This window comes from Halichoerus grypus, chromosome 10 (assembly GCF_964656455.1).
Source record: "Halichoerus grypus chromosome 10, mHalGry1.hap1.1, whole genome shotgun sequence".
NCBI lineage: Eukaryota > Metazoa > Chordata > Mammalia > Carnivora > Phocidae > Halichoerus > Halichoerus grypus.
Genome location: NC_135721.1, coordinates 926,439 through 940,327, shown reverse-complemented (window position 1 = coordinate 940,327; position 13,889 = coordinate 926,439).

Here is a 13,889-nt window from a genome sequence, read left to right as displayed (position 1 = left end):
CAGTTGTCCCTGAGGGTCTCTGCGTGACAAAGTGGAGACAGGGAGTTTCTATGCTGATCACCCCGAGGCTCTGGACACACTGACTTCTCTCTGTGGGCCGGGTTGGCTTTCAGAGACTGTGACACATGGGGACCGGTCAGTTTTGTTTCTAAGATCCAAAAATGGTCGCAGTTTTTAAGTTCTGTTTAAGTTTTAATGTTTTCTCTGTAGTAAAATAATAATTTTAATATATGGTTGTTGGTAAGTTTTTTATTGTTTCTCAATAAAATGTTGACAACTTGGGGCACCTGGGTGGCTCGGTCAGTTGAACATCGACTCTTGATCTCAGCTCAGGTCTTGATCTCAGGGTCGTGAGTTTGAGCCCCACATCGGGCTCCTCACTGGGCATGCAGCCTGCTTAAAAAAAAAAAAAAAAATGGTGACAACACAAAGCTAACCACTTGGCGCAAAGTAAATCTACCAAATCTACCCTCACCCCAGTGTCTTCCGTCCTGGACCTCGGGCTCTGGTCCAGCCTGGGCACCTGGCTCCTCGGATCCTCGGGTATTTCCAGCACTTTCTGCAAGCATTTCTGAGGCACCAACTCAAGAGACTTCCTTTTCTCCTTCCTCACTGAAACGGCCAGCACCCCGTAGAGGAAACCCGACATTTGCGTTGAGTTTCCTTCCAAGAGCAGCTTGCACGACTTTCAGCAGGGCATCTATTTGGGTTCACTTTCTCCTCATGTGAAATGGGGGAAGATAGTACCTTCCTCATTAAGCGAGACAGCATTAGGTGTTGGTTCGCCCCTTGGCTTGCAGTTGGGCAATGGACGGTGGGGACACAGCCCGTGGCGTCAGGGCTCCGACCTCGGCTTCCCTCTCCACTGGCTTAGCCTCTCCGGCTCCACTGGAACATGACTCCTGGTGGGCGTCCGGGGCGCGTCACCTGCTCCACCCGCGAAGAGCCCAGCGGCCCCAGGTGCAGGCCCTGTGGACAGTCCCCAGGGAAAGTGGCCGCTGGCTGGGTGGGGTCAGTCACCTTTGGGGTCTCTAGGAATATAGCAGGTGTTAGCAAACCCACGCCTGGAGCCAGAGGAGGCCCGTTTCTCACAGCGCGAGAGGCTGCCAGGGGCTGGTCAGGCTCGGCGAGCTGGGGCCCCGGGGGACGTGCAGGGGGGCCGGCCTGGTCCCACCACGGCTGCGTCTCAAGGGTCGTGGCGTCTATAAATCCCACGCATTTAGCCACATCGCATGCGACTTGCAGGAAAGCTACAGGAACAACGTACGATGTTTGTGAAGCACCAGGGTCACTGCTGGCCACGTGGACTTCACACATTTGTTACGTTATTTTACCCTGAACCTTTTTCGTTTTCATCTTTTGCTGCCTTTAACGTGACATCTGCCCTGTGGTCCATCTCCAGTGACTCTGACCCAACTGAAAGGTGTTTCCTCCAGATTTGCCCGGAGTTTCCTGCCTGGAAATCTGATTTCCTGGAATTATTACTAAGTATTCCTCAGTGATCTGAACTGTCCATAAACCAGGAGTCGATGTCTCCGTTCCCATCAGGTTCTAGGCCCTTCCAGCCAAGGCACCGCTGCTGTTAGGAAGCCTTGCAGTTGCGTCCTGGGAAGTGTTTGTTTGGTGACATCTGGAGCAATTTGGGCTTAAAATTAATCCTGAAACCACCCACATGGGCTGTTTGCGCCAGTTTCTAGGTGCTTCTGCCCGCATCGGGGGCGTCTCCCTCCCTCCCCAGATGTGTCTCCAGTCGCTATTGCTCTCCCAGGCCTGAGGCCCCATCCGTCGGGACGCAGCAGGAATTTCTGGGGACCAGATGAGAGGTTGCTGCCGTCTCGTGCCATGGCCGCCCTCACACAAGCAGGCCAGGCCGGTTTCTTATCGACCGTGCGCAGTGTCCGCACGTCCTGAGGCTCCCTCACTGACCAGCCAGCGGGGCCTCGGCTCCGTGTGGCGCCGGCCAAAACCCCGTTTCCCTGTGGGGAGCGGAGGCGGGAATACAGGCACAGCCACTCGGATGGCCCCCCAGGCGTTTCTCCAGCCCAGGCCCCTCCCCTGAGCTCAGGTCCAGCCGCACATGCCACCCCCCGGAGAGCCCAGCCACGGACAGCGTCCCTCCCCAGCCACAGGGCTACCTTTCTGTGACCCGCTGCCCACACAGAATTCAGGAGTGAGGCTCCAGCATTCGTGGGGTTAACGTTTGATTCCGGGGCGGCAAGTGGACGGGGCTGGAAGCCGCTGGGCTGTGGCCGGATTCTCCTGGGGAAGCGGCTCGGTGTGGCACGTGGACCGCACCCCTTCTGACTCTCATGCACTGAGGCCAGTTGTTGTCTGCACACTTGGTCCACCGGAGTGACCACCACCACCTGGTGACCACTGTGCACGGTCGTCCAACTCTCCTCCTCACCTTCTGTCTTAAAGAAAACTCTGGACCTATGAAGCATCTCTAAGGTGTCGCTCACTATTCCATTAAACCCCTTTATTTAAATTGTGTCATGCAATGTCCCAGGTTCTTAGGGGTGCACAGGTGTAGTCCTGAGCCTGGAGCTCACCGCACATGGGGGCAGTGTCCGTCGTCCCCAGGTCCCGGCGGTCTCTCCATGGCGCGTGACCTCAGTGACCCCTCGCGCCGTGGGAGGCTGCTTCGTGCTCACACAGGTGCCCACAGCCTGTGTGTCCGAGCGAGCACCAGCGAGGATCCCCGTTGGGGCGCTGGGGGCGCCGGGTGATGCCGTTCACTTGTTGTGAGAGAAGCACGTGGGGCGGGGTCACAGCCCCCTGACCTGCCCCTCCCTCCGTCCTGCCTCCGGTGAGCTTCGCGAATCGGCCTCCCACGGGACAGGCTCACCTCCCTGATGTCCAGCACGCCCTTCCCTTTCTAACATTCTGGATCCCATGTAGTCCATGCCCGTCCTGCGTCCGCCTTCCTGCCCTTCTAGGGCCATGTCTCTGTTGCAAGCTGGCTGTGATTATATATGTTCTGTTTCTCAGAATTTCCAAAAACCTGTGCCAATTGCTCATTTCTCAGTATTAATTCCATACAAAGTTCATAAAATTAAATCAAGCCCGCTCTGGGTCTTGTAAGCGAAGCCCATAGGAGTGAGCAACGAAGAGAGCTTCGGAAGCGTGTTGTTCCTATGATCGCGGGGAACCTCTTGTGGGGATAGTACGGGGTCACGCTGCCGAGGAGGACGCCACCCCAGGCCCTGGCTCGCTCGTGCAGACCGAGTGAAGAAACTGGAGATTTCCCCTTCCTTTGGTTACCAGGGTCACGGTGTCCTTGTCCCCAGGACCCCACTTTCCTGATCTCTGCTTGGGGTTTGTACATCAAGGCCGCACCCCACGGTGTGTGGCGGGCGACGCCAGGGCGCTTTCCTGCAGAAGGGCTGCAGCCCGTGGGTTTGTACGTGGGGCCTCGCCTCGGTCCTGCTGCTGGAAGGGACGCTTGCGTGCTGATCAGCGAACAGACTCCAGGCCGCAAGGCCGCGTCACCCCCAGCTTCACAGTGGGCGCACCGAGTGCCCGTGTTCTAGAACGTCCGCGAACACAGGTCAGCCGCGCCCGGGGGAGGAAGGCCCGCCAGCCTCTGGCCACACTCATCCACAGGTTAACACAGTACCCGCTTGATGTGTGTTTCTGTTTAAAGGCTCCGTATTTAGTACAGATCACTGATTCGTTAACGTGGAACTCACGGCCAACGGCGCTCTCGCCTGGAGGAAGCGCGTCTAACACGTGGGTTTCTCCTGAGGCACAACACAGCCTTCCGCACCCAGAACCACCAGACCGCACCTCACCACTGGGCTTGGGGGCCATTTTAACCCGAGAAATCACCACCAACAAGCACAAAATTGCAAAAAAAAACAACCCACAAAAACCACGGCACTAAGTGGACTGTGGAAGAGGCCCTTGTTTGCAGGAGGAGCTGAAACCCAAAGGCAGAGCGTGGCCTTGTCCCCTCAGCCGGGACGCACGCACGGGCCGCCAGCGCTCCCCGCGGCTCTGTGCGTGCTCTGCGACGGTGGGCGTAGTGATGTGGGGTCACAAACTTCAGCAATGAGCAGGAGGAGGAAGGTCGGGGACGGTCATGGGGAGCGTGCGGCTGGACGGGCCTGGGACACGTCTCCTCTCAGACTCAGGAACAGCCTGTGTGTGTTGCTGTGAGGGGAAGAGCGTCTGTGCGCTCGGGGTCTGTGCGCTCGGGGTCTCAGGAAGCTCTGCTCACCCTTGGCGGACTCCCGGCCGGCCTGGCGCATTGGCAGACGGGGCACCTCACACGGGGTGTGGCTGGCGTCGGTGGGCCGACCCGATGCAGCCGGCACCGCCGAGGGACCCCGGTCCAGGAGCTGGTCTCAGCAGAGAGGCCTGGATGCCCGGGGACCCCGAGCGCGGACACAGTTGGAGCGCCGTGTGCACACACTTTGGCTGGAAGAGAGCCCGGCTCGCGGCCGTTGGAAGCTCTCCCCTCGGTGAAACCACAAACCGTAAGAGAGATTGCTCACTAACCATGTCGTCCAGAGCATTTTCAAGGGAATGTTTTCCAGTGAGGGGCTGGGGCAAGTGGATTTCTGTGCTGCAACAGAAAGCACGTGGCAGTTGAGACAACTCTGTTTTCTCAGGAAGGAGTTCTAGGGCCCAGGGCCCAGGGTGGGCGGGTTTGACGGGGTCTGTTCAGTGTCCGAGGCTCCGGGAACGCGGACGAGTGAGGAAGCACACCAGCCCGCCGGCGCCCAGAGCCTCGCACACGCGGTGGAGTGGCTCGAGCACGTGGTGCTGTCGCCGTGGCCGGGGTCATGGCCCCACGCTGAATCTGGAGGAGCCGTGTCTGCGGCCCCTGCAGGACGACCCAAATGGCCCCAGGTCCCCTGGGGGCTCGGGGCGCACCTGCCTGAACTTTCCCGCAGTGACGGCACAGCTGAGCGATGGCCGCCCGTGTGTGCGCCTTCTAGCGCGTTCTGGGAGCAAGCTCAGCTCCACGTGGGCCCCGCATCCTGGCTCCAGACCCTCCTGCAGGCCCACCTGCTCGCAGCAGGCGTAGGTCCTCCTTGGAAACTTCCAGAGGTTTCTGAACCGATCGGGATGAAGCTGTCCCCGTTGCAATAAGTCTCTAGGCCGAGGATGGAGCACAAAGGGAAGCGTGTCCCTGAGAGCGCACCACAGGGCTGCGCCCCACACAAGGCCGGGTGCGCCCCGGCACCACATGCCTCCTGTGTGGCTACCCGGTCTGCCCTTTACCGCGCTCGCCTCCCGACCTCTGCCCCGTTCTGTGGTTCTCCAGGAGACCGTCTGCCTCCTGAAGCAAAATAAAGTGTTTTGTTCACCCGAATTGTCTTCTTTCATCAGGTTTAACATCCCCAGAGCTTTACCTGCTGTGGCCGGGCCCTCCCGCCTCTCCCAGGACCGAGCGGGGGCACACGGGGCCTAGCAGGCCTGTCGCGGGAGGCCGGCTGCCGATGCTCACCTCCCACGTGGCATGTGGTTTCCTCATAAATTCAGTGACACACACCCATTCAGACCCTGATGGGTCTAGGAAGTGACACAGGTGTTTACAAACCTGGCATTTCACCCTCCTGTCCATCCAAACCCTTTGTTTTCCGGCTGCAAACCCGCATTGCCGTAGCTCCGGACTGTCCCTCCATTTCTGTGGTCCCTGCTAGCAGATGATGATTTTTAAGGAATATTTTTTCATCAAAAAATAGCCTTTTCCCCTAACAATTAGATACCCAAATGCCTGTGCCCCACAGGCGATGCTGAGCCGGCGAAGCCTCGTGAGGTCGGGGGCGTCACCGTGGACGTGGGGCTGGTCCGTGCAGGTGTGGTGCGCCCAGGTGGCGGGAGGCGGGGCCTACAGCAGGGCCGGGAGAGCTGGAAACGTGATGTGGGTGGGCAGGCGACCCGAGGAAAAGCACCAAGACGAGGACCTCCTCAGACCTCTTCCTCGGAGCCTCCTGCTCCCGGTGAGGGACACGCGCGCTCTCTCCTCAGCTGGAGTGTAGGCAGCCCGGTCTCACGTAGCAGAGCCCCTTCCTCTCCGACCGCGTTGGGCACGCTGGGACCGAGCGGAGCGCTCACCTCTGGCCCGGGCCGGCGGAGACGCTTCTGCAGAGGACAGAGCCGCCCTGGTCCCCACCGCACGCCCAGCGCCCTGGGGCCACCTGGCTGCCGGCACAACCACATTCCCAGGGAGCGGGAGCCGCTCCGATGAGAGCCGCAGGCTTCCGGGCGTGACCGGAGCGAGCTCCAGAGGCTGGAAGAGCGATTCCGTAGGTCTGTGGAAAATCTCGTGGAGCCTTCTCCACCCTCTAAGAAAATAGCTTTTCCAGCGTATGTTTTCATTTTCAGCAGGGCCAGGTTTTGGGCCGGCGTCTGCAGGCCAGCGTGGTGCCGTGAGGAGGCGCCTCGGGGCCCCCAGCGGATGCTTGCTGGAGCTCGCACACCAAGCCCAGAGGATGCTGTGCCGGCACCGTCCTCGGCCCCACACACCCCTGCACTGCGGCTCTTCATCTGAAATTTGCTGATGAGCAAACCACACTCAGAAAAGCAAAGCCTCCTGCCCAAGGCGCAAAGCCAGGACGCAGCAGCCCCACGGAATGGCGTGCTGGTCAGTGCTCACAACCAGCTCTCAGATGGGGGGGTCCTGATTTGCGGCAGTTTCCGATTTCACTCTGACACCAAGCAGCTCACAGATCTGGAAAAGCAGGAGTGGGGCGAGCCAGCCTCAGCGCCCCTGCCGGGTGGAAGCCCAGCCCGGGCACAGCCCTCTGCCGTCCCGGGCACAGCCCTGGGGGCTCCCAGCTGAGGCCCAGGCGGGCGCAGATGCAAGCCCCTGCCCCGGCCACTTTAACCCAAAGACCTCATGGGCACGCAGGTGCATGTTCTGCACCCGCTGGCGTTGGGTAATCGGGGCCACAGACACAGAACCCAGGGTGGGCGTCGTGTCTCCCGGGGACAGGGTGTGGGCCCCGTTCCGGCCACTCTGGCTTGCCAGCGCTAAGTGGGCCTGGCGGCTGGGAGAGGGTGGGAGGGGGCGGGAGAGGGAGGGAAGGAGCCCGTAGTCGGTACCCCACCCTCCATCCAAAGCCCAGAGCAGCACCGAACAGGGCTGTCCCAAAGGAGAAACCTCGCCAACACTGGAAACCGGTGGAGCCCTTTCCAGGCCCCGGCGCTCTCTGCTCTGTGTCTTCAGCGAATCTGAGCACCCACCGCAGCCACGTTCCGGACACGGACTCCAAGGTGCCGCTTGGTGACCCCCGCGCTGGAGGACTGACCATCTGGACAGCAGGGGAGGCAGGCGTGCAGAGACCTGGTGCCTCAGGGAGACACAGCATCTGTAGGAAAGAGAGAAGCAGCTGGGTGGGAGATTCATACGAGAAAAGGCGTGACCTGACCCTTACAGGCCATCCAGGGAACGAAGGGAAGGAGGCCACTCGGGACAGAGGGGTCCTGAGAAAAATCCCTGGTGTCCTGACCGTGAGAGGCGCTCCGTCCCGTGGGGTCCGCAGCTCCTCAGTGTGCGCGCTCCCGCCCTCGACCAGGCCGCTCTTTTCCTCCGAGCAGCGGTGCATGCTGGCCGGGGTGACGGGCCCCCAGGTGGGAATGGCTCAGGAGCCACAGCGAGGGCCACGCCCGGGCAACGCCATCCAGTATTGGCGGGCGAGGGCCCAGAGCAGCCGCTGACAGGGCTTGGGGCTCTTCCTCCCGCAGGAAAGCCGTCTCCTCCGCGGGGCCAGCCTTGGGGACAACACACGCATCCCGTCGCAGCAAAAGTGAATTCAAGGTCCACTCGGTGTTGACCCATATACTCCCCGGAGTGGGCAGGCCTCAACATTGATTGCAGAACCTTCCAGAAGGGAAGGGGAGGTGTTGAGAGCAGGGCCTGGACTGACCTCACCACTTTCATCTCTGTGGGTTTGGGAAAGTCGTGCATCTTCCTGTGCCTCGGTTTCCTCTTGTGCGAACCGGGATGAAGCCGTTCCTGCCTCTGTGTGCGTTTGCTGTCCTAAGAGCGAATCACTGAACGCAAGCACGGCGGCGGAGAGCACGCGGCCCGCTCACCTGCGCACTCCCGCCGTCGCTGTCATGCGTGAGTGAGCACAGGGCGCGGGGCGGGCAGGACCAGGGCGAGCACCGGGCGTCGTGCCCCCCATCCCCGCCTGCCCGCTCACATTAAAGACCCCGTGGGAGCGTGAGGGCCCCAAGCATCGAATCACCCCCCGTGCAGCCGGAAAGCCCGGGATGCTCTCCTCACCCGCCTTGGCACCTTCCTTCCACTGTCCCTCCCGAGGGCCGCGAGCGGCAGAGGCCCCGGGTTCCAGCACGAAGCCCCCGCCTGGGAGCAGATGGGAGTGTTTCCGGCTGCTTTGCCAGGTCTGTGGCTGGAGGAGCCAGCCACACGCCCTCCCCTCTGGCCTCCCCCGCCCTGAGCGGAAATGGCCAAGGGAGGCTGCGAACCCCTGGCGTCCTGCCCGGGCGGAGGCGGGGGAGCCCGGGGAGGCCTGGGTCGTGGGCCACGCACCGTGTGGCGGCCCCGTGCTGGGAGCATGGCCTCTCGCTCTGCCTCAGGGGCTCTGCAGACAGACCTCACCCTCTGGAGAGGGACAAGCACCTCTCCACGTGTGAGGGGCTCTCCTGGTGGGAGGAAGACGATGCGTTCTCGGAAGGCCCTTCAGTGGGGGCACCTGGGCCCTGGCGACCCAGCCCGTCCTGAGGGCCTCGCCTGCCCCTCCCACCTCCCCTCGGGCTCCTGATGAAAACAACTCTGATGATGTTTGTGGTAAAGTAGGTGCTCAGACTCCACGAGAACGTCCCATGAGAAAACATCATGTGTCTACTGGAACCGTGTCCTTCCGTGCCGGCCGGGGACTCAGTCTCGTGTGGCCACGGCTCCTGGGGGCAGGGCTGGGTGGGGCAGGAGGGGAAGGACAGCTCCCCCTGTGGCAGTTCTGGGGACACCCTGAGAGGAGGCTGAGGGGCTGTGGGCACCTCTGACACGGTCACGTCCGTTTGGTCACTGGCGGGGGACTTGGGTGACAGGTGAGCAGGAGACGTGGGAGCGGGGCTCTGAGCCTTGAGGCCAGGGCGAGGGCAGGGCGTGCAGAGAGGAGGCTGTGGGAGGGGTGGAGGCCAGCAGGGCGGGACGAGGCCCAGGGTGACGCTCCGCCCTCTCCCCTCTGCAAAGGGTCACTGTCCCCAGGGCTGGCTGAAGGCCGCCTGCCCCCAGAGTCCTGTCCTCTTCCCATGGGCGAGCTGGGCCTGTCCCCTGCTAATGGGGCCTCACTGTGGACGTGGGCTTCCGGCCTGGGATGGACAGGCCATCCCGGATCCGAGCACCGACTCAGCCCCAGCCACAGCCCGGCCGCCAGCGCCCCTGTGGCTCCCGTCAGGGGCAGTCGTGTCCAGGGGCGCCTCCCTCCTCGGGTCCTGGCCGCTGAGCAGGGCCGGCCGGGTTTCACTAAGCAGCTCTGCCGCTCACCACCTGCTTCCCGGGGGAGGGCCTTGTCCCTGCAGGACGGCTGGCGGACACGGGGCTCCCGGCGTGTCACGGGCGGGCTGCAAGCCCCCTCCCTGGGCTTGGGGCCCGAGGGCGAAGCCCCACAAGCCCCAGCCACGGAGCAAGTCCACACTGTGAGCTGCGGGCCCGGAGGGCTCCACAGCAGGGGCCAGTCCCCCCAAACCCGCATGCTGCCTACTTGAGATGAAATTTCATCTCACTCACTTGGGCACGGCCACTTGCAAAGACCACGGCATCCGCTAAGCCCAAGACGTTTACAGCGTGGCCCTCGACGGAGAACGTCTGACTGGGCCTGTTTGGCCGCGAGCACGTTGTTCCCAGCGGACGCGGTGACGCGGGAGGCCTGGGAACCCGCTTCCAGGTCGGGCGGCCCGTGGGCGGCCGTCACGGGCACCAACACTGCTCCAGCCGCCCGTGTGCAGGGAATACAGCGTCTCCTTAAACGTCCATCTCGAGAAAACATTTACCTTCTGTCCTATCCGTCCATCTTAGAGTTTATTTAAACTTATTTCTGTGATGGTTGAATGTCCATGAGGGAAAACGGGGGCGTCTTTGTCCAGGTGGTTTTTGTATTCTGTCTACATCACGGACATCAATTTTGAATGTAATGCAATGAAATGGGTTCAAAACTTTGCCTATTTTCTAAATTACATCTTACTTTGGGCGTGTGTGGGGGAGGTCGGAGCCTGTATAAAATTCTCAGAAAGATTTGCTACTTTTAAAAATACGTTTCGTAATGAGTCCCTGGGTCAAGCAGCAAGGCCGCGTGCGTTTCTTCTGCCCCTGGGGGGTGTTGTTGGGAACCGAGGCTTCGGGGGGGTGGGGGGCAGCGCGGGGCCCTCTGTTCACCGGACCCCGCGTCCCAGCTCCTGGACGTCCTTGTTCTGACCTCCAGCTTCAGGCCCGGCGTCCTCCGCCCTCACCCACGTGGTTTCCGAGCACCGTGGCTCTCGAAGGCCAGAAAGGTGATGGGGCCTCGCCGGCCGCGGCGTTGATGATGGACGTGACGCTGCCGCCCACATTCTTCTGAAAAAGCATCTCCCCCTGGAGCGAGCCGCTTCCTTGGCTCCAAAACAGAACCTCCACGTGGGGAGTCCGGATGTGCTCACTGTGTCCTGCTTCATGGGAATTTCCCTTCCCAAGGGCTTTTCGGGAAAACGTTTTCCTCATGTTCCAGACCGAAAGCTTTGGGAAGACAGGATGCTGTCCAGGGGGCCGGCTTACTCCTCGGGGCTCTGGGGAAGTGGCGGCCCTTGGCCAGTGTGGTGCTGGGACCCCAAACTCCCCCTGCCCTCTGTGCCGTTTCCCCTGTGACAGCTTGCTCTGAGGCGTCTCGGCAGTCATTTCTACATTAGCGAGAGTCAGGACTCGGACGTCCAGCCTCGAGCATGCGCCCTCCCCTTGTGACGGCAGGTGCCTTGTCCTGGTGCTTCTTTGCTGTCCTCAGACAAATCTGACCGATCAAAGAGCTTATCCACACATGCAACTGAAAAATCAGCACAGCGTCCCAGTGTGATATAAAGAAAATTATGTAGTATGTAATTTAACATGAGGAAGATTGTCCCCAACCACCCACGAGACTACTGCAGTTCGAGTATTTGCTAATGAAGTAATTAAGGCTGAAAATAAGTAAAACAAAATCAACTGAATATTGTGGATGCTCTGTTATGTATATTTCCCCTCTTGAAATGAGGGAAAAACAAGTATGTTATAAAAGTACACAGAACCCCAGCAAACGCCGTCCCCCCGGGCACGAACGTCTGGGATACATGGCCCAAAAGCTTTGAGCAGAGTTTTGAGCGGTCTAGCGCTCCCTGGAAAAGAGGATGAAGACGTTCTGGAGAAACAGCGTCCTGATGTGCATACTGAGCGCGACCCTGAAGCTCCGAGCAATTCAATTTGTGCAGAAAATTCTGCTGTGTTTTGGATGAACTGCATCCTGGAGCTGGGATCCGGCAGGGCGACCTGAGCCTGGAGCAGCCGGGACAGGCCCGCCGCCGCCAGCTCTGTCCCGGTGCTCGTGTGATTCAGGCCTGCCGAATTCCCACGTGCCCACTGTGGGGGCCTTCTCCTGAGAGAAGCTGTTCTAGCGCTTCTTTATGGAACCCACTGGAAAGACAGCCTGCCCCCAGCCCCGCCACGGTCCCGACTGCATTCATTCGCTACCTCATCCAACGCTCACACCCTGTGGTCCAGGCAGCGACACTCGGTGCAGGGATGAGTCCGACGCTCTGAGGGCCAACCTCTCTGGTTGTACAAGCCAGGCTGCCCATCCCAGAGTCCATGCGGATCCACTCAGCTCTTGCCAACTCCACCTGCTCCTACAGACGCCTCCCCGGCTGTCAGTACCCTCCCGATGAAATACCCCCACGCCAGCCCCAAGCCACCAACAGGAAGCTGGGCACCCCGCGGTCAGGACGGGGGCGGCCTCACCTGTTGGATCTGTGCACAGCGGGGCAGATGTCGTAGAGGACAGGCCCGTGCAGACATCTGCTGGCTTTGCCCTGAGTCCTTGGCCCAAATGAAGGTGCGCGATGTCCCTGCTCACAGGCCTGGGCGACTCGTCCACAGTGGAGCCAGAACCCGTCATTTCTCCTTCTCTCACTGGGGAGAGGCTGGTTCACGAGGACAGTGGTGGGCAGTTTGGGGACTTGTCCCCAGCAAATCTGGGCTTGCAGCTTGGCTCTCACCCTCCAGCATCACAAACTCTAACTGGAAGGCCCTGGGGTGGGGGGCAGGCAGGACGGCCCCGACGCCCACCTTCTGGTCCCCACCTCGAGCGTGGGGGGACCTGTGACCGGCTTCTACTCAGTGACATACGGTGCAGGGAGGGCCCCGTGACCGCGCGGCCCCACGGACACCGGTCTGCAGACGCGCTGTCACTCCCCTTGTCAGCACAGCCCGGCTGTGACCCGCCTCAGGAGCGGGACTCGCCTAGCCGTCGGCATGCTCTGGCTGGCCACCGAAACAAGCACAGATCAAACCAACCCAGACAAAAAATCCCACAGAACCAATGAACACACACCAAAACTCCAGAAAGTCAACCCTTTTTCTCTGGAACCTGAAACTGCTCTCGGTCCTACCCCCACAAGGAAGTGAATCCGGCCAAAAATCTTACTGCTGGGGGCTGGGGATCCACCTCCCCCCTCCCCCCTCCCTCCGGTGTGGCCTCCCCCAGCCCGGCGCCGATGGGAGCCGCCCGCCCTTCAAACACGGGGCCCCGGCGCTGTGCCTGGTGTCTTGACCCACACCCTGCGGGTAACCCCAGGCCTCGGGCTAGAGCCCTGAGTCAGACCAAAGGTTATTCCATTACCGCACTAAGGACGTCTAGGGACAAATCTGTCTCCATTTCCCGGCGGACACGGACGGTTTAGAGAAGTGGGTGGCATTGATTCCTTGCATGGAGACCAGGTGTGATCAACCTGCATTTCCCTCGCGCTCCTGTTCAGTGTGAGTTGTTTTCGGAAGCAACGTCCGAACCAGGCTTTGCTCGAGAAGAGCAAGCATGCCCATCTCTGGACTCTGCCTCAAGATTCAGTTAATTACCGAGATCGGTGGTTGGAGGCTGCCCACCTGAGAGACGTCCTGCTCAGTCCTGAAAGCCCAGCTCCAAGCGTGCTGGGTGGTGTGGAACCCTCTCTCGTGGGCCGTGGGCTCGGTGGCTCCTTCCTTAACCACCCAGGCTTCCGGGTGTAGTGCGGGTGAGGACCTTCCTTGGGGTGGGTCTCTGTCACGCAGGCTTGCTGCTGAACCACAGAAACGCACTCTGCACCTTACAGAGACCCGGGCTGGTCCCGAGGTCAGCCAGGGGGCAGGTGCGTCTACAAGGACGGAGGGAGCAGGCTCCTTCCCAAGCTCCAGCTAGCTGTTGCTAGAGAGAGTATCTCAGTTTGGGGAGGGCATGGGGAGGTTGAGCAGATGCACCTGCTGCCCTGGTCTTTGGTCTTCCAGAATCTGAGAGGTTGCAGCACCCACCAGCCTTTCTGCTCCGGGGGGCGGGGGGGCTGCCGTGTAGATTAACTATCTTTTGTTTTTGCACCAAAAGCAGCTGCAACAAAACCCCCAGCCTGTCATCACTGGAAACCGAACCCTTCATTCTGCCTGGATTTTTGGAAATAGGTCTATAATATGACGTGATTTCTTTTCTCCAATTTTTAAAAAAATCTACATTAATAAAAACAAATATAGCAAAATTTCCCTGGAATCACATTTTGTAAAGAAATCGGTGCCAGTGCTTAGTCTTACATGCTTGCCCCACTGGATAGACTAAATCGTATTCTGATTCGCCCTTCACGCTGCACAGCACGTGATCTCCGTGGGGCTAACCCAGGCCCCGGGCAGACGCTGTCCTCAGGGCGGCTGGACCGCACTGCCGAGTGCA